This window comes from Lithobates pipiens, unplaced genomic scaffold, assembly GCF_037356315.1.
Source record: "Lithobates pipiens isolate NorthernLeopardFrog02 unplaced genomic scaffold, aLitPip1_a1.2 Scaffold_19, whole genome shotgun sequence".
NCBI lineage: Eukaryota > Metazoa > Chordata > Amphibia > Anura > Ranidae > Lithobates > Lithobates pipiens.
In genome coordinates this window covers 584,410,256-584,436,669 of record NW_027507764.1, presented here as the reverse complement: position 1 = coordinate 584,436,669, position 26,414 = coordinate 584,410,256, and the positions used below count along the sequence as shown (strand labels likewise).

Genomic DNA, 26,414 nt, shown 5'->3' with positions numbered 1-26,414 from the left:
GCTATTTTAGGGACAGCTCAGCCAGATTAGTCTTTCTTCATCATCATCATCATCATCATCATTAGCTGTTACTATCAGGTCCACAAAAGAGCTATTCCAGCTAATCGTTCCAGCCTACTCTTTTTTGCCAATTTGTATAGGGACAGGCAGGAAGCAGTGTGTCAGGCAGTGAGGATAATTTTAAAGACTTGCTGTTACTATTAGTTCCACAAAGGTTCTTTTCAGGACTGGTATCAGTGGTACGGTAATAGGCTTGTACACGTATAATATTCTTTCTTCCAAATATAGAAAGAATATTATACTTGACTGCTGCCCTTCTGCTGCAGTCTGCTAATCATTCACAACTCACTTGTTCCACAAAGCTCTTTATCAGGACTGGTAACTTGGTCTGTCTAGGGTGCTACGGTACATAGGCTTGGGTGCGGTACAGTCTGCTGTTCTGTAAGGACCGCTATCGGTCCACAATACATAGGGTTGCCGTGCACTACTGCTGACCGCTGCCCTATACTGCAGCAGTCCTTCAGCGGTATAGGGACTGACGCACAGTCTGCTAAACACTAATACACAACCTGCTTGGTCCACAAAAGTTCTTATAAGGACTGGTAACTTGGTATAGGGTGCTACGGTACATAGGCCTGAGTGCGTTACAGTCTGCTGTTCTGTAAGGACCGCTATCGGTCCACAATACATAGGGTTGACGTGCACTACTGCTGACCGCTGCCCTATACTGCAGCAGTCCTTCAGCGGTATAGGGACTGACGCACAGTCTGCTAAACACTAATACACAACCTGCTTGGTCCACAAAAGTTCTTATAAGGACTGGTAACTTGGTATAGGGTGCTACGGTACATAGGCCTGAGTGCGTTACAGTCTGCTGTTCTGTAAGGACCGCTATCGGTCCACAATACATAGGGTTGCCGTGCACTACTGCTGACCGCTGCCCTATACTGCAGCAGTCCTTCAGCGGTATAGGGACTGACGCACAGTCTGCTAAACACTAACACACAACCTGCTTGGTCCACAAAAGTTTTTATAAGGACTGGTAACTTGGTATAGGGTGCTACGGTACATAGGCCTGAGTGCAGTACAGTCTGCTGTTCTGTAAGGACCGCTATCGGTCCACAATACATAGGGTTGACGTGCACTACTGCTGACCGCTGCCCTATACTGCAGCAGTCCTTCAGCGGTATAGGGACTAAGAGTTTTGTCACAGGGTGATTTAAAAAATGACAGGCAGAGGAAGAGGCAGGCCCTTCCGCAGGGGTGGTAGGGGTAGGGCAGGAGCAACAGCCTTGAGCCAAAGTGGGAAGTTGCAGAAGGTGCGTTCAATTACTTTAAAGGACGCACCAGACTTGGTTGAGTGGCTCACTCAGCCTTATTCTTCTGCACCCTCCTCATCCTCTCGATCTGCACCCTCTTCTTCACTCTCTGCTATGTGCACCCCCAAAGACACTACCACCAACAACACCACCACCACCACCACCACCACATACCTTCCGCTTGAGTGCAAATGGGGGCCTTCATGCTCCAGTGTTTTAATAGGGACCCCCGTATAAAAAGCATGAGGGTCAAGGACCAGTACTGGGTGGCAACGTACTTAGATCCCCGGTACAAACACAAAATGGCGGAAATGTTACCGCCGTCGCAGAGGGCTGTCAGAATGCAGCACTTCCAGGCCTTGCTTCGAGAAATGCTGCATTCTGCTTTTGCGTGCGCTGGCAGAGGAGCAATTCCCACTCCCAGAGAAGGATTTGCGGGTACCAATCCAACAGCGCCTGCAAGAAGAGGCCGGTTTGAAGATGTGTTGGTGACTTCGGATATGAGGTCATTCTTTCAGCCGACCCATCGACAGGTGTCATCCGGATCCAGCATCAGGGAACGCCTAGACCGTCAGGTGTCCGACTACATTGGGTTAACGGCCGATGTGGACGCTCTGAGGAGTGATGAACCCCTAGACTACTGGGTGGGCAGGCTTGACCTCTGGCCAGAGCTTGCCCAATTTGCAATCGAACTGTTGGCTTGCCCCTCATCCAGTGTCCTGTCCGAAAGGACGTTCAGCGCAGCAGGGGGGATTGTGACCGATAAGCGTACTCGCCTAGCTCACGACAGTGTTAACTACCTCACATTTCTAAAAATGAATGAGGCATGGATCTCGGAGGAATTCAACACATGTGATCAGTAGACCATGTATATGTCTATAAACAATTTTTGGAATCAAGCACACAGACCTTCTTAATTCATTTGGCTCACTTCCCTGACCCAAAAAAGCACACCGTACTATATGCCCCTACCCTCCTCTTTGAAGAGGTTGAGCGGTGTCATATTTCTACTGGGGCTGCTTATTATGAGGGGTTCCCACCATCCCTGTGCTGTGCTGACTTCCTCCTGGGGGTTCTTATTATGAGGGGCTCCCACCATCCCTGTGCTGTGCTGACTTCCTCCTGGGGGTTCTTATTATGAGGGGATCACACCATCCCTGTGCTGTGCTGACTTCCTCCTGGGGCTGCTTACGGTGCTGCTGTCAGCGCTGTATGTCACGGAGCTGCTGTCAGCGCTGTATGTCACGGAGCTGCTGTCAGCGCTGTATGTCACGGAGCTGCTGTCAGCGCTGTATGTCACGGAGCTGCTGTCAGCGCTGTATGTCACGGAGCTGCTGTCAGCGCTGTATGTCACGGAGCTGCTGTCAGCGCTGTATGTCACGGAGCTGCTGTCAGCGCTGTATGTCACGGTGCTGCTGTCAGCGCTGTATGTCACGGAGCTGCTGTCAGCGCTGTATGTCACGGAGCTGCTGTCAGTGCTGTATGTCACGGAGCTGCTGTCAGCGCTGTATGTCACGGAGCTGCTGTCAGCGCTGTATGTCACGGAGCTGCTGTCAGCGCTGTATGTCACGGTGCTGCTGTCAGCGCTGTATGTCACGGAGCTGCTGTCAGCGCTGTATGTCACGGAGCTGCTGTCAGCGCTGTATGTCACGGAGCTGCTGTCAGCGCTGTATGTCACGGAGCTGCTGTCAGCGCTGTATGTCACGGAGCTGCTGTCAGCGCTGTATGTCACGGTGCTGATGTCAGTGCTCTGTATTACGGTGCTGCTGTCAGTGCTCTGTATCTCCTGCACCCTCTTGTTTGCCTACCCTGGTCCCTGACCTTCCCTCTCCTCCATTGCCTTCATTAGCTCCATAGTCCTGAATTGTCAGAACAATTTCCCAAATAAAAAAAAAATGCTTGTAGTTATCGATCCCAAATTCACCTCATACATGTATTATGCTATTGTCCAGGTGGTGGGACTACGTGCTACCCCCTAATAATTACCCCGTGGCCGCAAATTCGACCTAAAGGTTTGCGAAATTCGCCTCCCATTGAAGTCAATGGAGCCCGCGGCGAACGGTCGTTTTCGCGAACGTTTGTGTCCGTTCGCGTTTCGCGTTCGCGAAACGTCCCGTCGGAAGTTCGTCCATCACTAGTAAGGAAGGAAGATCCGCATTCTGAAAAATAATAGCCAGAACAAAACGTTGTCGTCTTCACTACTTTTGTAATTTGAAGATCTTCATATGACCCCCGAGATTCAACCGTCTACCTCAATGGTCTCCAAACTGCGGCCCTTTGTTTGCCTTTATCTGGCCCATGGGGCACATGTTCTCTCACTGATACAAGACAATATTCCTCCCACTCACACCAACTATGGGGTACTATTCTACCTACTGGTACCCATGATGGGGTACTATTCTTCCTACTGACACCCATGATGGGCTATTATTCTTCCTACTGACACCCATGATGGGGTATTATTCTTCCTACTAACATCCATGATGGGGTTCTATTCTTCCTACTGGTACCCATGATGGGGTCCTATTCTTCCTACTGGTACCCATGATGGGGTCCTATTCTTCCTACTGGTACCCATGATGGGGTACTATTCTTCCTACTGGTACCCATGATGGGGTACTATTCTTCCTACTGGTACCCATGATGGGGTATTATTCTTCCTATTAACATCCATGATGGGGTACTATCTTTCATACTGACACCCATGATGGGGTACTATCCTTCCTACTTACACCCATGATGGGGCACTATTCTCCCTATTGACACCCATGACTGGGTACTATTCTCACTACTGACACCCATGACGGGGCTCTATTCTTCCTACTGGTGCTCATGACGGGGCTCTATTCTTCCTACTGGCACCCATGACGGGGTACCATTCTTCCTACTTACACTCATGACGGGGTACTATTCTCCCTACTGACACCTATGACGGGTTACTATTCTTCCTACTGACACCCATGATGGGGTACTATTCTTCCTACTGACACCCATGATGGGGTATTATTCTTCCTACTAACATCCATGATGGGGTTCTATTCTTCCTACTGGTACCCATGATGGGGTACTATTCTTCCTACTGGTACCCATGATGGGGTACTATTCTTCCTACTAACACCCATGACGAAGTACTATTCTCCGTACTGACACCCATGATGGGGTACTATTCTTCCTACTGGTACCCATGATGGGGTAATATTCTTCCTAATGGTACCCATGATGGGGTACTATTCTTCCTACTGGTACCCATGATGGGGTAATATTCTTCCTACTGGTACCCATGATGGGGTAATATTCTTCCTACTGGTACCCATGATGGGGTATTATTCTTCCTACTGACACCCGTGACAGGGTACTATTCTCCCTACTGACACCCATGACGAGGTACTATTCTTCCTACTGGTACCCATGATGGGGTACTATTCTTCCTACTAACATCCATGATGGGGTACTAATCTTCCTACTGGTACCCATGATGGGGTACTAATCTTCCTACTGGTACCCATGATGGGGTATTATTCTTCCTACTGGTACCCATGATGGGGTATTATTCTTCCTACTGACACCCGTGACGGGGTATTATTCTTCCTACTGACACCCGTGACGGGGTACTGTTCTCCCTACTGACACCCATGACGAGGTACTATTCTTCCTACTGGTACCCATGATGGGGTATTATTCTTCCTACTAAGATCCATGATGGGGTACTATTCTTCCTACTGGTACCCATGACGGGGTATTATTCTTCCTACTGGTACCCATGACGGGGTATTATTCTTCCTACTGGTACCCATGACGGGGTCCTATTCTTCCTACTGGTACCCATGATGGGGTATTATTCTTCCTACTAAGATCCATGATGGGGTACTATTCTTCCTACTGGTACCCATGATGGGGTACTATTCTTCCTACTGGTACCCATGATGGGGTATTATTCTTCCTATTAACATCCATGATGGGGTACTATCTTTCCTACTGACACCCATGATGGGGCACTATTCTTCCTACTTACACCCATGATGGGGCACTATTCTTCTTACTTACACCCATGATGGGGTACTATCCTTCCTACTTACACCCATGATGGGGCACTATTCTCCCTATTGACACCCATGACTGGGTACTATTCTCACTACTGACACCCATGACGGGGCTCTATTCTTCCTACTGGCGCCCATGACGGGGTACCATTCTTCCTACTGGCACCCATGACGGGGTACCATTCTTCCTACTTACACTCATGACGGGGTACTATTCTCCCTACTGACACCTATGACGGGTTACTATTCTTCCTACTGACACCCATGATGGGGTACTATTCTTCCTACTGACACCCATGATGGGGTACTATTCCTTCCACTGACACCAACGATGGGCTTCTGTACCACTCACTACCAATGATGGGGTACTATTCTTCCTACTGGTACCCATGATGGGGTACTATTCTTCCTACTGGCATCCATGATGGGGTACTATTCTTCCCACTGGCATCCATGATGGGGTACTATTCTTCCCACTGGCATCCATGATGGGGTACTATTCTTCCCACTGGCATCCATGATGGGGTACTATTTTTCCTACTGGTACCCATGATGGGGTACTATCCTTCCTACTGACACCCATGATGGGGTACTATCCTTCCTACTTACACCCATGATGGGGTACTATTCCTTCCACTGACACCAACGATGGGCTTCTGTACCACTCACTACCGATGATTGGGTACTATTCTTCCTACTGATACCAATAAAGGGGGTACTATTCTTCCTACTATTGTTTAAAAAGTTTGGAGACCCCCGATTTAAAGTGTTTTCTTTTCTAATATCAAACATGTTATATTTACCTGCTTTGTGTAATGGTTTTGCACAGAGCTGCCCTGATCCTCCTCTTCTCAGCTCCCCGCTGGTGCTCCTGGATCCTCCCTCCTGCCCAGTGCTACATGCAGCTTGCTATGGGGTCATCCACGCAGGCTCGCTTCTGAGCAACTGCCCTGTGTGTCCATTCACAGACAGAGCTTGGCTCGGCCCCACCCCCGCTCTCTCTCCTCATTAGCTCACTGGCTGCTGTCTCAGCGAATGAGAAGAAAGAGACCCGGGAGAGCCGCTGCTCTCATGCACTTATCTGGATCGAGCTGGGGCTCGGGTAAGTATTAGGGGGGCTGAAGGGGGGCTGCTGCACACGTTAGGTTTTTTACCTTCATGCAGATAACTACAGGTCTTGCTGAATCCAGAATGACACTTTAGAGAGGAACAGATAAATAAAAATCACATGACCACATACCGTTGACCCAAGACAGAATGGGATGCCTTTAACATGTCAGTCGGGGGAATACATCTCAGTGATAAAGAGAATAAGAGTGGGCAATAACCCTACATGCCCTTAAGTGCTCAAGACAGCTTGTGGAACGGTGCTAAACTGTGGATCTCACCACACACAATTTTATTAAGCTTCGTCAGGCTCACGGGGAGCTACTCCTCCAGAAAACTGAATTAGCAGTTTTCTCCTATAATAGACTCAAGCCCTCTTTGAAAAGGGGACAAGAAGAAAAGGGGACAAGAAGAAAAGGGGACAAGAAGAAAAGGGGACAAGAAGCAAGTGGGAAATAAATAAGGGGGGGGTGTGTTACAGGCCCCCCAACCCGAAGGAAGAAGAGCAGTGAGATCTCCTATCACAGTAAGAAACGGGGCGAGGCAAGGCAATGTCATCATGATGGGGGGCTTCAACTATCCAGATATTGACTGGAGAGAAGAAACTGCTCATTCATCAAAGGCCCCTCATTTAAAAAAAAAAAAAAAAAAAAAATGTCATGCAGGATAACTTCATGTCCCATTTGGTGAATTCCCCAACTAGAAAGAAAGCATTGCTAGATCTATTAATTACAAATAACTCAGATCTGGTCGCAGATGTGGAAATACGGGACAACTTGGGGAAAAAAAAGAGGAACGAGGGTAGTACAAGAACACCAAAATTTCAAAAGAGCCAACTTTTCTAAACTGCGCTCAATACTATAAGATATTAAGTGGGGCCAAACCCTAGAAACAATGAACACGGAGGGAAAAAATGGGAATGCTTAAAGTGGTGTTGCCACCAAAAACAAATAAAAAAAAAAATAGCTTAAAATTCCTAAAAAAAATTATAAAAAAAAAAAATTGGAAAAAAACTATTTTTTTTACTCACCACTAAATGCCTGTTGCTATGGGGCCCCTCGTAGTCTGCCTCATTCAGTGCCCGGGCTGGTAAAATCACTTCCCCTCAGCGCCACACAGTCATCTGGGACCTGTCACGTGTCCCAGATGACTGTACGGCGTATCACGGCACGCGGCGCAGCTCACGCATGCGTAGTGGGTGCCCGGCTGTGAAGTATTTGTAGCTGCTGACTTTTAAATTTTTTTTTAAATTTTTTTTAGGGGGCACCACACTTTAAGGCCCTTTTCACACATGCGGACTGTATGTCTGCATTTCCTCCATCCGTTTGCGGATGAAATACGGACATACATGCCTTCCTATGGGATAGCGGGTGTCTGCGGATGAACATCCGCAGACACACGATATCGTTCATCTCCACAATGGTCCGATTCTGCAGACGGAGGAAAATCCTATTTTTCTATCCATCTGCTGAGGGGGATCGGATGAACACGGACAGACGTGTTCATCCGATCCCCCATAGAGGAGAGCGAAGATCTGACAGGGAGGTCCCTGCACAGTGTGCCAGGACCGCCCTGTCATCCGCCGGCTCAGCGGGGATAAACGGAGCGATCCCCGCTGAGCAAGCGGATCGTCACGGGGCGGATCATTACGGATCCGTCCCGTGTGACAGGGGCCTTAGGATTAGGAACATATTAAATAAAGGTATCGTGAGTGCAATAAATATAGAAGAACAGAAGGTTAGACCTGGGTAGAAAAACCCTTACTTAAAGCGGGAGTCCGCCTTTTTTTGTTTTTAAAAGCCAGCAGCTACAAATGCTGCAGCTGCTGACTTTTAAAATAAGGACACTTACCCGCCCAGCGTGCCCGCGATGTCGGCACCCGAAGCCGATCTTTCGATCGTCTCTCGGGTGCTGCCGCCGCCATCTTGGGTATGGGAATCAGGAAGTGGAGCCTTTCGGCTTCATTTCCCGGTTCCCTACTGCGCATGCGCGAATCGCGCTGCGCAATAAGGATGGACCCGCTGCCTCTGGGATCTGTGTGTTTCCCAGCAGGCGACTTTCGGAAAGGGGCATAATCTACGCCCCTTTCCGCAGAGAGCTATCCCGGAAGTGGGTGCAGATACCTGTACTGTACAGGTACCTGCACCCCCCTCCCCCCTGAAAGGTGCCAATTGTGGCGCCGGAGGGGGGGGGGGGGAGGATTCCAATGAGCGGAAGGTCCACTTTAGGGTGGACCTCCGCTTTAAAAGTCTTGTTAAAGAAAGAAAAATGGCCTTTAAAAAGTATAACGTGAATGGGGTCAATGTCAGCATGTCAACACTACAAGGAATGCAACAAGAAGTGTAAGAACGCAATCAGGGTGGCTAAAAAAAAAAAAAAAAAAGACTGAGAGAGACACATAGCAGAGGATAGTTAATATATTTTAATAATTTTTTCTTTTTTTAATTAACAGTAAGAAAGCAAGGTCAGAGCACATTGGCCCCATAATGGTTGATGAAGGGAAGCTGGTTACAGATGACAGGGAGAAGGCAACTGTACTAATGTTTACTCCTCCTCAGTTTTTACACAGGAAAAGGCGGGGTAGAACAACCACGACTGTATTGTTAGTAACACATCACAGGATGTGCTCTTGTGGCTAACAGAAGCCAGTGTCCAAAAAAAAAAAAAAAAGACTAGAAAATCTTAACGCAAAGAAATCACCGGGATTAGATGGCTTACACCCGAGAGTCCTCAAAGAACTCAGCCAGGTTATAGCCAGACCACTATTCCAAATCTTTATGGACAGCATACTGACAGGCATGGTACCAGCCGATTGGCGAAAAGCACATGTCGCACTAATATTCAAAAAAGCTTAGAGATATAAATTTCTGGAAATTACAGGCCTGTCAGTCTAACATCGATAGTATGTAAACAATGTGAGGGTAGGATAAGGGACCATATCCAAGAATTTTTTTTTTTTTTTTAACAGTTGCATTTATTAAACAGTGTTTAAGCAGCATGAACAAGTGGATGTGGTGCATTTGGATTTTGCAAAAGCATTTGATGAAGTCCCCCACAAATGCTTAATCTACAAACTGAGGTCTGTAGACATAGCCCATGGGGTTTGTTCTTTGGAGAGAAAACTGGCTACAGGGGCCCGTCCAAAGGCTTGGTGATAAATAACGTGTGCTGAGAATAGTCTGGAGTAGTAAAATGGGGCACCCCAAGGCTCTGTTTTGGGACCAGTTCTGTTTAATTTATTTAGGAATGATATAGAGGTTGGTATAAATAGCTCAAGCTCAGTGTTCGCTGATGACACAAAAATAAGTAGGACAATAATATCACAGCAGAATGTAGAAACTTTACAGGAAGACCTCAATAAATGAATGAGGTGGGCAACTACATGGCAAATAAGGTTTAATATTGAAAAATGTACCGTGATCCACTTGGGGTTTCAAAAATGTAAATGCAATTTACTTACTAGGGGGAGAACCTCTGGGGGGAATCGAGGATGGAGAAAGACCTGCAGGTCCTAGTAGAAGACAGACTGAGAAATAGCATGCAATGTCAAGCTGTAGCAAGCAAACCTAGCAGAATATTTTCATGTATAAAAAAAAGGGTATTTACTCCAGAGATAAAATGATTTATTTTTTCTTTTACACTGTCACAAAAAAAAAAAAAATAAATGAATTCAGAATTTTTTTTAAAGCGCCCCCTTCCCACCAAAGAAAAAGCATTCATAAGTCGTGCCCGCAAATGTAAACAGTGTTCAAATCACACAGGTATCGCCGCGATCATCAGAGCGAGAGCAATAATTCTTGCAAAAGACCTCCTCTGTAATGCCCCCTACACACGGCCGGAGCTTGTTGTCGGAAATTCCGACCGCGTGTAGGCTCCATCGGAAATTTCCCGACACACAAAATTTGAGAGCTGGATCTCAAAATTTTCCGACAACAAAATCCGCTCTCGGGAAAATTTCCGATCGCGTATACACAATTCCGACGGACAAAGTTCCACGCATGCTCGGAATCAAGCAGAAGAGCAGCGCTGGCTTTTGAACTTCATTTTTCGCGGCTCGTCGTACGTGTTGTACGTCACCGCGTTCTTGGCGATCGGAATTTCCAAAAAAGATTTGTGTGACCGTGTGTATGCAAGACAAGTTTGAGCCAACATCCGTTGGAAAAAAATCCATGATTTTGTTGTCGGAATGTCTGATTGTGCGTACGCGGCATAACTCTAAACAGGTAACCTTTAACATTTTTTTAAAGCTTCGCCTATGGAGATTTTTCGGTACTGTAGTTTATCGCCGTTCCACGAGTGTGCGCAATTTTACACTGTAACATGTTGTTAGGTATCCATTTACTCAGCGTAAAATAATTTTTTACAATCTACAAAAAAATTGGGCTAACTTTACTGTTTAGTTAGTTTTTTTTAATTCAGTGAAGTGTATTTTTTCCCCCCAAAAAATTGCGTTTGAAAGACCGCTGCGCAACTACTGTGTGACATAAAATATTGCAATGACCGCCATTTTATTCTCCAGGGTCTTTGCTAATATATATATATATATATATATATATATAGAAAGGCCAGTATGGTGGCCTGAAATTATGGGTGGAGCCCGGTGGTATATAAGCAGCCGTTCGCCCATCCTTCCTCGTCGGTTCCAGTGCGCGATATCTGATACGTCAGATATCAAGGGCCGACTATCCAGACCAGACGCAGTGAGCCTGTTCGTCAGCTCCCGCGTTATTCGTCTCCAATTTTTTGACAAACCGTCTCTCATCCATCAGCACCCGTAGGTTTTCGCCGTCGGAGTGTCGTTGTACCCGTCGAATTTGTCGCTACGCCTCGGGCCGGCTGTCGCAGGTAGGGCTTCGGCACCCTCTTTTCATTATGTTTTCGATGTACCGTCATCATGCTTATACTCACGAGCCGCTCGGGCCTTTCATATCGAATGTTTTCGGTGGCCTCGTACGCATGTCACTATGTTCTACTTTCGATGTAGTCGTTATCATCATTCGACACGTTCGATTTTGCCACGTCAGGCGATTCATTCGCAGGTACGGCAGTCGAAATCGTTCGACTGCCCGAGCATTTCTATTTGTAGCGGTCGAATCGTTCGACTCACAGCCGACTGCTTGTTACGACAAGGCAAACAGTCCGCACGTTTCGCTTGGTCCACTCCAGTTCGAATATGTCTCTTCATTTATGCAATTGTGTTATGTGTCTCATTTGTCATCTCGTTTCATTCATTTCAGTCCCAGTCATTTCTACTGTCTCAAAATCATTTCTGTCACTAGTCGCGCTCCGGCGCGAATCCTGTCGCACCTCCGGTGCACCGATTCGCTTTGAAGTGCCCCAGGGTTCGGCCTCATTTCTGTACATGCTCCAGAGACTGAATCACTCGCAGGATCACGCACGGTCCCCGATTCTTGTCTTTGTCATGGCATACCATTTCTGTCACTTATTACGCTCCAAATCGAGTCTTGTCGCATTTCTCTATGCACTGATTCGTCCTGGTGCGCCCAGCTGCTACGCCTCATTTCGGTACATGCCCCAGAGACGGATTCTCTTGTAAACCTACAGATCAGTCCTTGAATCCTGTCTCTGTCATGGGACATCATTTCTGTCACTTATTACACTCCAATTTGAATCCTGTCGCATATTGTTATGCACCGATTCATTCTGGTGTGCCCAGCTGCTACGCCTCATTTCAGTACATGCGCCAGAGACGGATTCTTTGTTGCTACCATCAGTCCAGTCGTTGATTCCTGTCTCTGTCATGGGATATCATTTCTGTCACTTATTACGCTCCGATTCGAATCTTGTTGCATTTATTGGATGCACCGATTCGTCCCGGTGTGCCCAGCTGCTACGCCTCATTTCAGTACATGCTCCAAAGACAGGATTCATCTGTTAGGTGCATGGGCTCGTCTTCTGATTCCAGTCTTTGTCATGGGTTTCATTTCATTTCACCTATCACGTTCCGGTACGAATTAATCACATTTACGATCCAATTCGTCCCGGCGTGCCCCAGGATTGGCCTAATTTCAGTACATGCTCCAGTTTCCGTTTCGTGCTCGGTCGCAAGTCTGTGGCATGGCGATTCGGATCTCTGTCATGGCAGATTTACTCATTTCACGGTCACGTATCGCTTCCCGCTTCGAGTCCAGTTGATTCTTCAATGTTGGATTCCTATCGGGGGGCCCTTGCTCGTCAGCCTCATTTCACAAAAAAAAAAAAAAGGAAAAGAGGGGGGAAAATATATATATAATAAAGGGGGTAGGGGGGAAGAGAAGAGAAATTTCATCTGTTTCTTTCATTGGTGTCATTTTCCATCTCATGTCTGAAGTCTCACCTCCACTGTTAGCTAGCCTTCATCAAGTGCGAGTCTCAAACAAAAAACTTCACCTTCATCTCCTCAGGTCAGTCGAGTTCAGTAGGTCCAGCCTGCACCTGGTCGGACGGTGCCTCCTTCGGTAAGCATAAATCATCTAGGGGGAAAAAACGCCCTTCAGCAAGCATCCTTCCTTAAAACAGGTATTTTTGTAGGAGTCTCCAACCAGTTATAATCCATGTCACCCCTTGTAGGTCCGTATTAGGAGAAAACCCGGATCAGAGGGCGTAGCCTCATCAGACCCACGTTCTGTTACCATGTCCCAGGCTGACAGCGAGGACCTCACGGCTCCATTATCCCCATCCGTTTCAGAAAACGGCAGTCAAAGGGCCTTCAGAGCATGGACCATTCCCAGGCTGACAGCCGAGCTGAGACGCAGGGGCGTCCCCTTTCCAGCAACAGCCAGAAAGGCAGAGCTTTTCCGGCTCCTGTTTCCTCCCCCCGCGGTGGTGGAGGCTTCGGCTCAGCAGGCCTCATTGGGCTCCATCGCCTCCTCTATCTCGCAGCTCCACACCCTGGTGTCGTCCCTCACTACCTCGATGTCTGATCTACAGGGCCGTGTGGCCCTCCTCGAGACCCACCCCTCTGTTTCTCCGCCAGAGCCAGCATCCCAGCCAGCTGTTAGTCTTCCCGCAGGTATCTCCGGAGGTGCACCAATAGTGTACCCATCTCATTTGGTGTCAGCAAACATCAGAAAAGATATATTAGAGGGCAAGGACGTCAACTTGGCTTCTCTTCTGATCTCGATTCACGAGCTGGCAGAGAATAAGGCGTATACTTGGGGGGACGTATCAGTGGTCCTCAAGGCCAAGGATCCCAGACTAGACAGGAAACTCTCTATCACCGAGTTTTCCCTGGCCTTCGGCATGATGAGGGATATCATTTGCTCAGCCTCCCCTGGCAGAAGGGAGGAGCTAGATCGGTACCTCCATGTGGTAGTTGACCTGGGGTACAAGTACGGCGGGTTTTCATTCTATGACTATCACCGCTCCTTCTCCGCTAGAGCAGCTGCCAGGCTCTCCCAGTTCCAGACCCCTACGGACTGGAGCACCATGGACACCGAACTGTTTTGCCGCCACTTCGCGGGGCTACGGTCTCCTCTGTGTGCAATATGCCAGTCAGCAACACATACTGCGGCCTGGTGCGCTACCTCAGTGGCAGCCTCTCCCTTCGACGGTCCATCTACCTCGGGTACCGCTCAGAGCCTGCAAGCACCAACTCGCCCGCCACAGACCGATAAGCTAGGGCGCCCAGTTAAGACCATGGGCGGTGCTCCGATCTGCAACAACTACAACAGCGGGTCGTGTAACTTCAGTCAGTGTAGGCTGCTCCATGTGTGCACCCAGTGCCATAGAGCTCACCCCCGGCTCATGTGTGAGGTCAAGCAGCTCAAAAGGTCCTGACTGAGCCGGCTCAATGTCGCATGGCTTAGTGTCTACCTTTCCAGTCATCCTACCCCCTCACTGTCCACCTTCCTCGTCCAGGGCTTCACAGACGGCTTTCACACTGGACTTGTCTCTCTCCCTCACTGCACGCATGAATGCCAGAACCTACGGTCAGCAGCCACGGATGAACTAGCCATCGACCAACTACTGCAATCTGAGCTAGATCAGGACTTTGTCATCGGCCCTTTTGAACAGCCCCCTTTCAGCACCTGGCGAGTCAGCCCTATTGGGCTTGTCAAGGGCAAGTTCTCTAATAAACTCAGATTGGTTTATGATTTGTCAGCGCCTCATTCCTCCACGGTTCCCAGCCTCAATTCCCTTATTCCCTCTGAGGAATTCTCCCTTAAATATGCATCAGTAGACATGGCCATCCAGGCCATTCTTAAAACAGGCACAGGTACCTGGCTTTCCAAAGCCGACATCTCAAACGCTTTTAAACTTCTTCCCATCCATCCGTCCCTCTGGTGCTGGCATGGAGTCAAGTGGAGGCAGCGGTACTACTTTGCCACTAAACTCACGTTCGGGTCCAAAAGTAGTCCTTGGCTCTTCGACACCTTCGCGCAGGCTCTTGCTTGGATCCTGTTACACGTAGCCCAGTGTCAGGAAGTCATTCATTATCTGGATGACTTCCTGCTGATAGAGCCACCCGGCTCTCCTCCACGAGATCTGGGTAAGTTGAGGGTAGTCTTCAATAATCTTAATGTCCCCATCGCCGAGCACAAGGTGGAGGGTCCGTCGCAGGCTATCACCTTCCTCGGGGTCAGCCTAGACACCAACACTATGCAGGCCAGCCTTCCCCCGGATAAACTGACCCGCATCAGGACGGTCCTGAGGGACTTCACTCATGCCAGAACTTGTACCAAGAGACAACTTCAGTCCCTTCTTGGTATGCTTAATTTTGCTATGCGCATCATCCCCCAGGGGCGCTCGTTCGTGTCACGCCTGTTAGCCTTGTTATCCCACTCTCAGGACCCGGAGCAAGTACTCAGCCTGGATTCCGCGGCTATGGCAGACCTAGCCATGTGGGAGGAATTCTTATCTTCTTGGAACGGAGTGTCCCTGTTCGTCCCCTCCGTGTCCGCCCTTTCACCTCGGGTGGTGACCGACGCGGCGGCCTCCACGGGCTTTGCAGCGATCTTTGGCAACCTCTGGCTCGCAGCCCCCTGGCCTCCACAGATACTGGCTATTCCTGGCTTCACTGAGACGTCCTCCCTGTTTGAGCTATATCCCATTGTAGCCGCTGCACATACCTGGGGCCGCAGCTGGTCGGGCCAGACGGTGGTCTTTTCTACAGATAACCTGGCCACTGCGGAGATTGTTAATAAAGGCAGGTCCAGGTCTCTACAGATTATGTCCTTCCTGCGGCGACTGACTCAGCTCTCATTATTGTTTCAGTTCAACCTTCATTGTTCCTTTGTTCCCGGCAAATTTAATCAGGCGGCGGATGCTCTCTCCCGCTTTAACTTTGTTTCATTTTTTAATCAGGTACCCGGAGCCGAACTAACATCAGCAGCTATCCCGGACTGGTCTCAACTGATCTTGGATTAGCCCCACACTTGTCAGCAGCAACGCAACTCATCGATCACTCCCTCTCAGACAATACCCGCAAGGCCTATCAGTCGGCCTGGAGGGCCTTTAGTCGCTTCACATCATCTCACAATACAGAGTCCTCCCGGGTCAAACAAGTCCTTGCCTTCCTTTCCTACTGCCATTCGGACTTGGCATTATCCTTCAACACAATCCGGTTGTACTTGGCCGGGGTACAACACTTCACGTCCCTCCAGGACCCTACCAAACCCTCCTTATTTACCTTTCACGCCGTCCGGGCTCTCATGCGCGGCATTCAGAAACGTCGGCCAGTTTCCAGCGTCAAACGGCTGCCCATCACAGGCGAAGTGTTCAGGGACATGTCAGACATTTTGGCCTCTTCACCTTTCGGTCTCCATGTCAGTGTCGTCCTGCAAGCAGCCATACATCTGGCCTTCTACGGCTTCCTGCGCCCAGGCGAGTTTACCTGCAGTAGCCCCTCGGCACGTATGCTGTGCAAGCACCATCTAGTCAGGTTCGAGGACCACTTCATCTTGCACTTAGCGGTTTCCAAGACACAGCAGCTTGGCCCAGGGACGGACATACATTTCTATAAGACCTACAACCGCTGGTGTCCGGTTACTGTCCTCTCCCGCTTGTTGACCCTTTTGGCCGATCAACCAGGGACTGGCCCACTTCTACCCTTTCACTCAAAACCTCTCAACGCAGCCCAGTTCATGGAGCATGTCAGGATACTCCTGGGCATCCTTCACCTCAATCCTGCGCACTACTCAGGACATTCGTTTCGCATCGGGGCAGCTTCAACAGCCTCCCGCCAAGGGGTCCCGGTCCATGTTATTAAAAAGTTGGGTAGATGGAAGTCCTGCTGTTTTGCACGTTACGTACCCAATCCGCAGATTGAGATGGCCCAGGCCTTTGTCAAGCTTACCCAGTAACAGTCTGTGTTCAATAAAATGCTTCCCCTACCTGAGTGTTTTGCCCCCTTATTTTGGTATACCGTACGTTAGACCAAGGCACACTTTCAGGTCCATTTCAAGTAAGCGAGTTTATGTTATCCTTGTCTGTCATCCTTATCCGTATCGGTCAGAGGGCTCTACACCATAAATAGAAAGGCCAGTATGGTGGCCTGAAATTATGGGTGGAGCCCGGTGGTATATAAGCAGCCGTTCGCCCATCCTTCCTCGTCGGTTCCAGTGCGCGATACCCGCCCACCCGCCCCTTTTATCAGGCCTTTACTCTAGCACACTCCTCATATGAGTACTCATTTCACCCATTTCATATTTATTTCATTTTAAGGTATGCCCCCTTATTTTGGTATACCGTACGTTAGACCAAGGCACACTTTCAGGTCCATTTCAAGTAAGCGAGTTTATGTTATCCTTGTCTGTCATCCTTATCCGTATCGGTCAGAGGGCTCTACACCATAAATATATATATATATATATATATATATATATATATATATATATATATATATATATATCATACAAGTTGTATTGCCCACTCAGTCACTTACCTACAGGTAAGCCTATAATAAGGCCTATAACCACTTCATTACCCAGCCATAGTCAAATGACAGCCACAGATGGGATCTCCCATCCTGGGTGGGTGTCATATGACGTCCTCGGCTCTCCGCCGCTACTGCGGGCCCCCGGGGGCCCGCAGAGCGGCGATCGGGGATCCGGTGTGTCCCTGGGACACAGCCCTTCCCCAATGGGGGTACTGAAGTGGCATCAGCGAGCGGCGGAGCAGCTTTACCGGCTGTGATCCATCACTAGCCAGCACTGCATATCTATATCCGGGAAATGGGCGTGCACGGCACACGTGCGCGATCCTGTGGGAGGAGCTGTGTAGGGCTGAAGCTTTTCCCTTAGATACAGCCCAGCCCTGATCAGTGTAAAAAGCCAATGAAATTGGCTATTTAGTGACTGGCTGTGTCCAATGACAGCCTGTCACTAAATGTAAACAAAAGGTGTTTGTTACTCCTGTTGCTGGGTTCTCCTCGTCACACACCGATCCAGTGTGGAGGAGATCAGCTAACAGTGAGTTACCATTACTGTACACCAGTATGTGTCCAGATTGCCCCCCCTAAATAAAGAGTACCCGTCACCAGGAGTACCTGCCCCCCAGAGTACCCGCCACCTCACCACCTGCCACCAGAGTACTACCAGAGTACCTGCCACCAGAGTACCCGCCACCTCACCACCTGCCAACAGAGTACCACCAGAGTACCCGCCACCTCCCCACCTGCCACCAGAGTACCCGCCACCTCACCAGAATACCAGCCACCTCACCACCAGAGTACCCGCCACCTCACCACCTGCCACCAGAGTACCTACAGCCACTATGTCCAGAAAGGTGTACACCCTAGAAGAGGCATACCAAATACTCAATCTGACCGATGAGAGCAACGAGGAGCTCTCACCGCTCAGTTCTGTTTCCGATTCTGTTTCGGAATATGAGCGCCCTGAAGGCAGCACATCAGGATCCGAATTGGAGGGGGAAGCAGTCCGTCCTCAAAGAAGACGGTCTGAACACCAGGCAGCTACCAGCAGTGCCAACAGCGGTAGACCCCAGGAGGAGAGGCCCGGTACAAGCGCTGCTAGACCCCAGGAGGAAAGGCCCAGTGCACGCCAAAGAATTAGGGCCCAAACCCAGCTTCCAGAAGGCTTGGCAAACCCATTGTGGCTGCCTTCTACCAAAGGGTCCCCCCTTTTACAGCACAGCCAGGTGTGCAGGTCAACACTGCGGGTTTTTCCCAAATGGATAAATAGATGACAACTTAAAGTGCCCCCGAAATCACCCAAACTTTGACAAACTATATAAAATTCGTCCCTTAATTAATTTTTTTTCCAAGAAGTTTTCCGAAATTTATGTCCGTGACAAAAAAATATGTGTGGACGAATCCCTGATCCATTTCACAGGCCGGCTGGAAACCAAGCAATATATCCCCAGTAAGAGAGTGAGGTATGGCTTGAACAAGCTCTGCGAAAGCGCCACCGTTTATGTGCACTCATTCCGCGTGTACGTAGGCATAGATTCCCAGCTCAAGCCCCCTGAGTGTCCATCCTACATGGGAATAAGTGGAAAGATAGATTGGGAGTTGACATTCCCACTCCTCCAAAAGGGGTATCTTAAAAAAAAAAAAAAAAAAAAAACTTTGGCCTGTGGTACAAGGAAAAACCGAAAGGGCTTCCCATGGTGTCTTGTCGCCACAACCATTCAAAGGGGGAAACCGGCAAGCTTGAGGAACGAGGAAGTGTTGGCTGTGAAGTGGAGGGATAGGAAAGACGTGTACATGATGCCTACCATCCACAATGGCACCTCGGTGGAACTTTACAGAAGACGCAGTCCCGTTCGCAAGCCTTCCTGTATCAGCGATTATAATATATTCATGGGCGGGGGGGGGGGGGGCGGATTTAAATGACCAGATGTTGCAGCCCTATCTTTCAACAAGAAAAAAAAAAAAAAAATCGCAATATACTTTTTTCATTTGGCCCTTTTAAATTCTTTTATCGTCTACCAAAAATCAACAGAAACACCACCCACCACCTTCATAAAGTATATTGAAGACATTGTCACTTCCCTGATCTACCAACAAGATTCCCCCCCTGAAAACATTCACTCGGATTCTGGTAGCAGACCACATGAGCGTCATTTTCCAGACCACATTCCACCATCAGGATCCGGAAGACAACACCCAAAAAAATGACGGGTGTGCACCAAAAGAGGAATTAGGAAAGACACCAGCTTCCATTGTTCAGACTGTCCCTCCCAAGCTGGCCTTTGCATCGGACAATGTTTCAGGCGATACCACACTGTGGAAAACTATTAGCCCCCATATTTCTAATACTGCCATTTCCCCGTTTTCAATTTCCATCATGAATATTTCCCTGCCTCAACCAACCATATCATTGTCTTCCGTGTGAACTGACCCTGGCCTGTTTCTCGACTATGCCTCTGCCTACCGTCTGCATTGTTTATCCGCCATGTTTCTGCCTTTCAAGGGAACTTACCCTGGACTGTATCGACTATGCCTCTGCCTACCTTCTATTTCTGCCTTTTACCTGCACTGACCTTGGCCTGTTGACCATGTTTTTGCCTGCCCCTTGGACTGATCTTTGACCCTGCTACACAGGGGTCTCACATATGTGAGGGGTTCCAGAATAGTGTTCGGAGTTCGGAAAACCAGTTTTTGTTTTTTTGTGCTCCCAGAACAGGGTCTGGTTGTCCGGAGGCTTCAAAGTGATTTGGGTGGGAGAAGCCTCTACTCTGTCCCCATTCTTTCCTCACCGATGCCCTAAGTTTGATGGTCCTGCCTGCTCCCTGGACAAATACTCTGGCTGTGCTGACCATACCTCTGCCTGCTGCATGTACTATGGACAGTATTCCTGCCTGCTGCTTGGACGATCCTTTGATCCTTTTGCTTCTGCTGACCACATCCCTGCCTGCTATCTGGACCAATGCATTGGCTGTGCTGCCAACATCTCTACCTGACTATTCCTGCCTGCTGCCTGATTTGCTGTCGCTGTCCATGTTCCTGCCCGCTGCCTGGACCGATGCTCTCCTCTGTGGACCACTGCACTACTAAAACCGCAGGTAATCTTTTCTTTACCCTTTGCTCAGCAGAATGTATTTTGGTTTGTAATTGGTATGTACATGCTATGTGCTAGAAATATGAAGGGCCTTCAACAATGTGATAGGTTGGCAGGAATTTATGTGTGTAATTTATGCTCCTAGAACACCTGACGGTGCTGCTTTAATGTTGGGCCTCTGTATGTGGCCAGGCTGTGTAAAAGTCTCACATATGTGGTATCGCCATACTCGGGAGAAGAATGCATTTTGGGGTGTCAGTTTTGCTATGTACATGCTAGGTGTTGGAAATATCTTATAAATGGACAACTTTGTAGAAAAAAAAAATGCGTTTTGATTTTTTTTCCACATATTCCAAAAACTTTGGGAAAAAAATTAACCATTCAAAAGACTAATTATGCCTCATAGATTATACGTTGGGGTGTTAGCTTTCCAAAATCATTTAGTGAGCGTTTCCATTGTCCTGGTGCTCCAGGGCCTTCAAAAATGTAATAGGTGGTTGAGAAATGAGATGTGCAATTTATGCATGTAGAACGCCTGACGGTGCTACTTCAATGTTGGGCCTCTGTATGTGACCAGGCTGTGTAAAAGTCTCACACATGTGGTATCGCCATACTCAGGAGGAGTAGCAGAATGTATTTTGGGGTGTCATTTTTGCTATATACATGCTATGTGTTATAAATATCTTATAAATGGACAACTTTATGTAAAAAAGAAATGAGTTTTTATTTTTTTCCACAGTTCCAAAAGCTTCTGGAAAAAAATGAACCATTCAAAAGACTCATTATGCCTCATAGATTATACGTTGGGGTATTAGCTTTCCAAAATGGGGTGATTTTGTGGGCGTTTCCACTGACCTGGTGCTCCAGGGCCTTCAAAATTGTGATAGGTTGTCATCAAATGAGATGTGCAATTTATGCTCGTAGAATGCCTGACGGTGCTACTTGGATGTTAGACCTCTGTATGTGGCCAGGCTGTGTAAAAGTCTCACACATGTGGTATCACTATACTCAGGAGGAGTAGCAGAATGTATTTTGGGGTGTCATTGCAAGTATGCATGTGCTGTGTGAGAGAAATAACTTGTTATTATGACAATTTTGTGCAAAAAAAAAAAATTATAATTTTCCCAAGAATTGTGGTAAAAAATTACAACTTCACAAAACTCACCATGCCTATTACTAAATACCTTGGAATGTCTGCTTTCCAAAATGGGGTAATTTGGGGGGGTATTTGTACTTTCCTGGCTTGTTAGGGTCTCAAGAAATGAGATAGGCCTTCAGTGCATCAGGTGTGATCAGATGTGATAATTTTTCAATGATTTGCACCATAGCTTTTAGACGATATAACTTTCACAGAGACCAAATAATATACACTTATTTGGGTTATTTTTACTAAAGATATGTAGCAGTATACATTAGACATGTACGATTCGTTTCGCACGAATCTCAAATTCGTACTAATTTCCCAAAATTCTTACGTCCGGGAGGACCCGAAATACGAATTGCCGTGCGTCCGAATTCTGTACGCAATACGAATTTTTGTTTACGAATTTCGGATCAGTTGTCGTCGCATCGACGGATTCGACAAAAACTCAGTCATTATGCTTATTATGAGGGGCTCCCACCATCCCTGTGCTATGCTGACTTCCTCCTGGGGTTGCTTATTATGAGGGGCTCCCACCATCCCTGACTTCCTCCTGGGGCTGTACCTCTGCTGTGCTCATTATGAGGGGCTCCCACCATCCCTGTGCTGACTTTCTCCTGGGGCTGCTTATTATGAGGGGCTCTCACCATCCCTGTGCTATGCTGACTTCCTCCTGGGGCTGCTTATTATGAGGGGCTCCCACCATCCCTGTGCTGTGCTGACTTCCTCCTGGGGCTGCTTATTATGAGGGGCTCCCACCATTCCTGTGCTGTGCTGACTTCCTCCTGGGGCTGCTTATTATGAGGGGCTCCCACCATTCCTGTGCTATGCTGACTTCCTCCTGGGCTGCTTATTATGAGGGGCTCCCACCATCCCTGTGCTGTGCTGACTTCCTCCTGGGGCTGCTTATTATGAGGGGCTCCCACCATCCCTGTGCTGACTTCCTCCTGGGGCTGCTTATTATGAGGGGCTCCCACCATCCCTGTGCTGTGCTGACTTCCTCCTGGGGCTGCTTATTATGAGGGGCTCCCACCATCCCTGTGCTGTGATGACTTCCTCCTGGGGCTGCTTATTATGAGGGGCTCCCACCATCCCTGTGCTATGCTGACTTCCTCCTGGGCTGCTTATTATGAGGGGCTCCCACCATCCCTGTGCTGTGATGACTTCCTCCTGGGGCTGCTTATTATGAGGGGCTCACACCATCCCTGTGCTGTGAGGTACAGCCCCAGGAGGAAGTCAGGGATGGTGGGAGGCCCTCATAATAAGCAGCCCCAGGAGGAAGTCAGCATAGCACAGGGATGGTGGGAGCCCCTCATAATAAGCAGCCCCAGGAGGAAGTCAGCATAGCACAGGGATGGTGGGAGCCCCTCATAATAAGCAACCCCAGGAGGAGCAGGCGCAAACTGGACCAGCGGTGCATGGCAGACAATCCGCTTCTCTCTTTCTCATCTAATGAAACTTCGTAATTCAACGGAATTTTGTATTTCGGATAAAAACCAAACTTCCATCAGCATCGACTGTCATATTGAGGTATATTTTTGCCTTTAAATTCATCGTAACGAACGTCGTTCATACAAATTAACGAACCTAACGGAAATTCGTATTTCGTACGAAACGAAACTGAATTTCGGACACGAAATACGAAGTACGAATTAATTTTAATACGAATCGTAACGGAACAGAACGAAACAAATTTATTGACGGCGCCTATGTCTAGTATACATTTGGCCCACATTTATGAAGAAAAATGTTTTATTTGCAAAATTTTACAATAGAAACTAAATACGCTTATATTGCAAAAAAATTTAAAACCCAGCAGTAATTAAATACCACCAAAAGAAAGCTTGTGAGAAAAAAAATGATACAAATTTGGTTTGGGTGGAGTGTAGCATGACTGAGTAATTGTCATTCAAAGTGTGAGAGTGCTGAAAGCTAAAAATTGGTCTGGTAAGGAAGGATGTATAAAAGCCCTGTATTGAAGTGGATAATAAGGCTTACCTGTAGGTAAAATTTATATCTCCTAAACCTGTAGATATTCACCCTGCATGCAGCCGTTGATGTCCGGTGGATGGTGCCGGAAATTCAGAGCTCCTTGCCGGAACAGAGGACTCCTGCGCACAACGTCATCTCAGCTCAGGCCACTCACAGCGCCGGAGCCAGCAAACCCGGAAGAAATGCAGGGGGAACAGGTCAGCTCCCTCAGCGGTGACCGGGGCGCGCTGCGGGGGGCCTCGTTCTAAGGTAAGCATTTCATAATGTGCTAGTATGCATTGCATACTAGCACATTATGTTATTGTCTTGCAGGGTTTTTAGTTTGTTTTGTTTTTCTTTTTTCAGCGGTTTACTACCGCTTTAAATATGCAGCTTGGTGCCAATTCCCGTGGATGTGTGTGCGCTGGTGCAAATAAATGCGCCTAGGTGTCAGCGCACACTGGATGGTAGCTTGAGCCTGTGTGTGTGTTGGTACACGTGCATTAGCTGCACGGGAATGAGCATTAGCTGTGCGAAAACAAGCACAAGCATGAGCATTAGCTGTATAAAGCCCCGTACACACTATCAGATTGTCTGCTGAGTTTTTCCTTCAGATTTACCAAAACCATGTAGTAGAAGGGCCTGCCTGATTGCATACACATTGAAACTCCTATGGTTTGACCTCATATTATGTGGTTTTGGTAAATCTGAAGGAAAAACTCAGCAGACAATCTGATAGTGTGTACGGGGCTTTAGTCTCCTGACAGTGCTACGTAGAATATTATAACAACTCCCTTCTAGTGAATCAATCCTATTGAAGGAAGAACAACATTAGAAAACTCTGGAAAGGAACCATTTCAGCTTCTTATCATGAGATTTCTCACCATTTCAGGTTACATTTTCTATATCGTGCACAGAAATCCTTTCCTCCATAGCCACTGGCTCAATAATATACAATATTGTATACATATCTCCAGATCTCTTACCAGTTCTGTAGACTGGCTGGATTAGAATGCAATTATTGTCTGCACTTCAGTACAGTCCCAGCATGTTGGAGCCCCAGACTTCCGTGTCCCAGACTTCCGTGTTTCAGGCCTCGTTCTCATCTGCTCTTGGTGTCCTCCAGTCTATTTCTGAGCTTCAGGCCTCGTTCTCACCTCCTCCCGGTGTCCTCCAGTCTATTTTTGAATTCCAGGCCTTGTTCTCTCCTCCTCTCTGCGTCTTCCAGTCTATTTCTGAGTTCCAGGCCTCGTTCTCACCTCCTCTCTGCGTCCTCTAGTCTATTTCTGAGTTCCAGGCCTCGTTCTCACCTCCTCTCAGAATCCTCCAGTCTATTTCTGAGTTCCAGGCCTCGTTCTCACCTCCTGCTGCTTCCCGTCCTCCAATCCCTCCCAGGACACCTCAGGAGTCTCTGCTGTAACAGTACAATAGAAACCACATTCTTCCTCTGCAGTTAGGGATCTCCCCTCCCCTCAGTCTGTATACAATCCTCTCTTCAACTCCACAGAGGTATCTGGCAGAGAAACCAGATCCTTCTCCTTCTGATCAGCACAGATCAGAAGATATTCGCATGTCTCATTCCATCCCATATCCCAAAAATAGAAGATTATTCTTTATTTCAAGACGGTCATCAGAGCCATGGAGATCATCCCTTTAGCACTTGGGTTGGTGTCACCCGGTGCAGTAAAACATGGTGTCGCCCCTCCCCAGTAGGGCACCGAGCAGTTTACTGCATCAACGAGGATCTCCCCCAATTACTGTCCTCAGCTCCCCCCTGGCAGTGCCCCAGCTGGCAAGAGGTGCTCCTCGGGTCGAAGAGAGGGGACTGGGGACTCAGGCTGCCTAAAGAACGAGGAGTGCTGCCGTCTTTTTTCCAGGGTCCTCTCCTGAAAAAGAATATCGATCTGGTTACACAAGGTGATGACACCGTCCAGATCAGCAGGTATCGTTCTTCCTGCTAATTCATCCTTCACTCTATTAGAGAGGCCATGTAAAAAGGTTGCAACTATGGCCTCATTATTCCAGCTCAGCTCAGCAGTCAAAGTACAAAAATGAAGAGCGTACTGTCCCACAGAAGCGGACTCTTGACGGAGACATAAAAGGATGCTGGCCGCTGAGGAGACACGACCCGGTTCCTCGAAGATATTTTGAAAAAGTTTCAAGAAATTAGACAGGCTATAAACCACTGGATCATTCAGTTACCCCTTATGCCACATAACCACGACCGGTGGTTTTTTTTGACAGCAAAGGTCCGACGGAACGAGTCCGTCGGACAATTCGATCGTGTGTGGGCTCCATCGGACCTTTGCTTGCCAAAAATCCAGTGGATTTTAGAAATAGAACATGTTTTAAATTTTCCCGCCGGAACTCCGCCGCACCGAGAAATCCGTTCGTGCGTATGCTAGTCTGACCGACAAAAACGGACGCTAGGGCAGCTATTGGCTACTGGCTATGAACTTCCTTATTCTAGTCCGGTCGTACGCCATCACGTTCAAATCCGTTGGACTTTGGTGTGCTTGTGTGTGGCCAAGTCGATTCATTCAGAAAGTCAGTCGGAAAGACTGTCGGACCTAGTCCCTCAAAAAGTCCGGTCGTGTGTACGTGGCATTAGAGGAGAAGCCCAGGCTAACGCCTCACCTGACAGGAGGGATATAATATAGGCTACCTTCACCTGATCGGACAGGAAATTTTGGGGCTGGAGTTCAAAATGAATAGTACATTGGCTGAGAAACCCCCTGCAGGCCTTGGAGTCCCCAGAGAAACGTGATGGGGCTGGCAGTTGTAGTGAATGTGTGGCTGCGACTCTGACTCAGGGTTCCCAAGGAGGCCTAAAGCTGCTCAAAGCAGGAAGCCAGATCCTGGAGGAATTGCA

General features: G+C 48.2%; 1 protein-coding gene across 3 annotated transcripts in view; it reads right to left on the bottom strand.

Moving 5' to 3' along the window:
- The window catches only part of LOC143997729 (E3 ubiquitin-protein ligase TRIM39-like), a 59,785-nt gene extending 34,785 nt beyond the window's left edge, over positions 1-25,000 (bottom strand). Inside the window, exon 1 of one of the 3 annotated variants that reach the window (XM_077493514.1) lies at positions 24,529-25,000. The gene's annotated coding sequence lies outside the window, so the exon portion shown is untranslated. Of the gene's footprint in view, positions 1-23,569; positions 23,732-24,528 lie in introns of those variants that run through there. The other 2 variants (XM_077493512.1, XM_077493513.1) reach the window with 2 other exon arrangements.
- Positions 25,001-26,414: the final 1,414 nt, after the last annotated feature.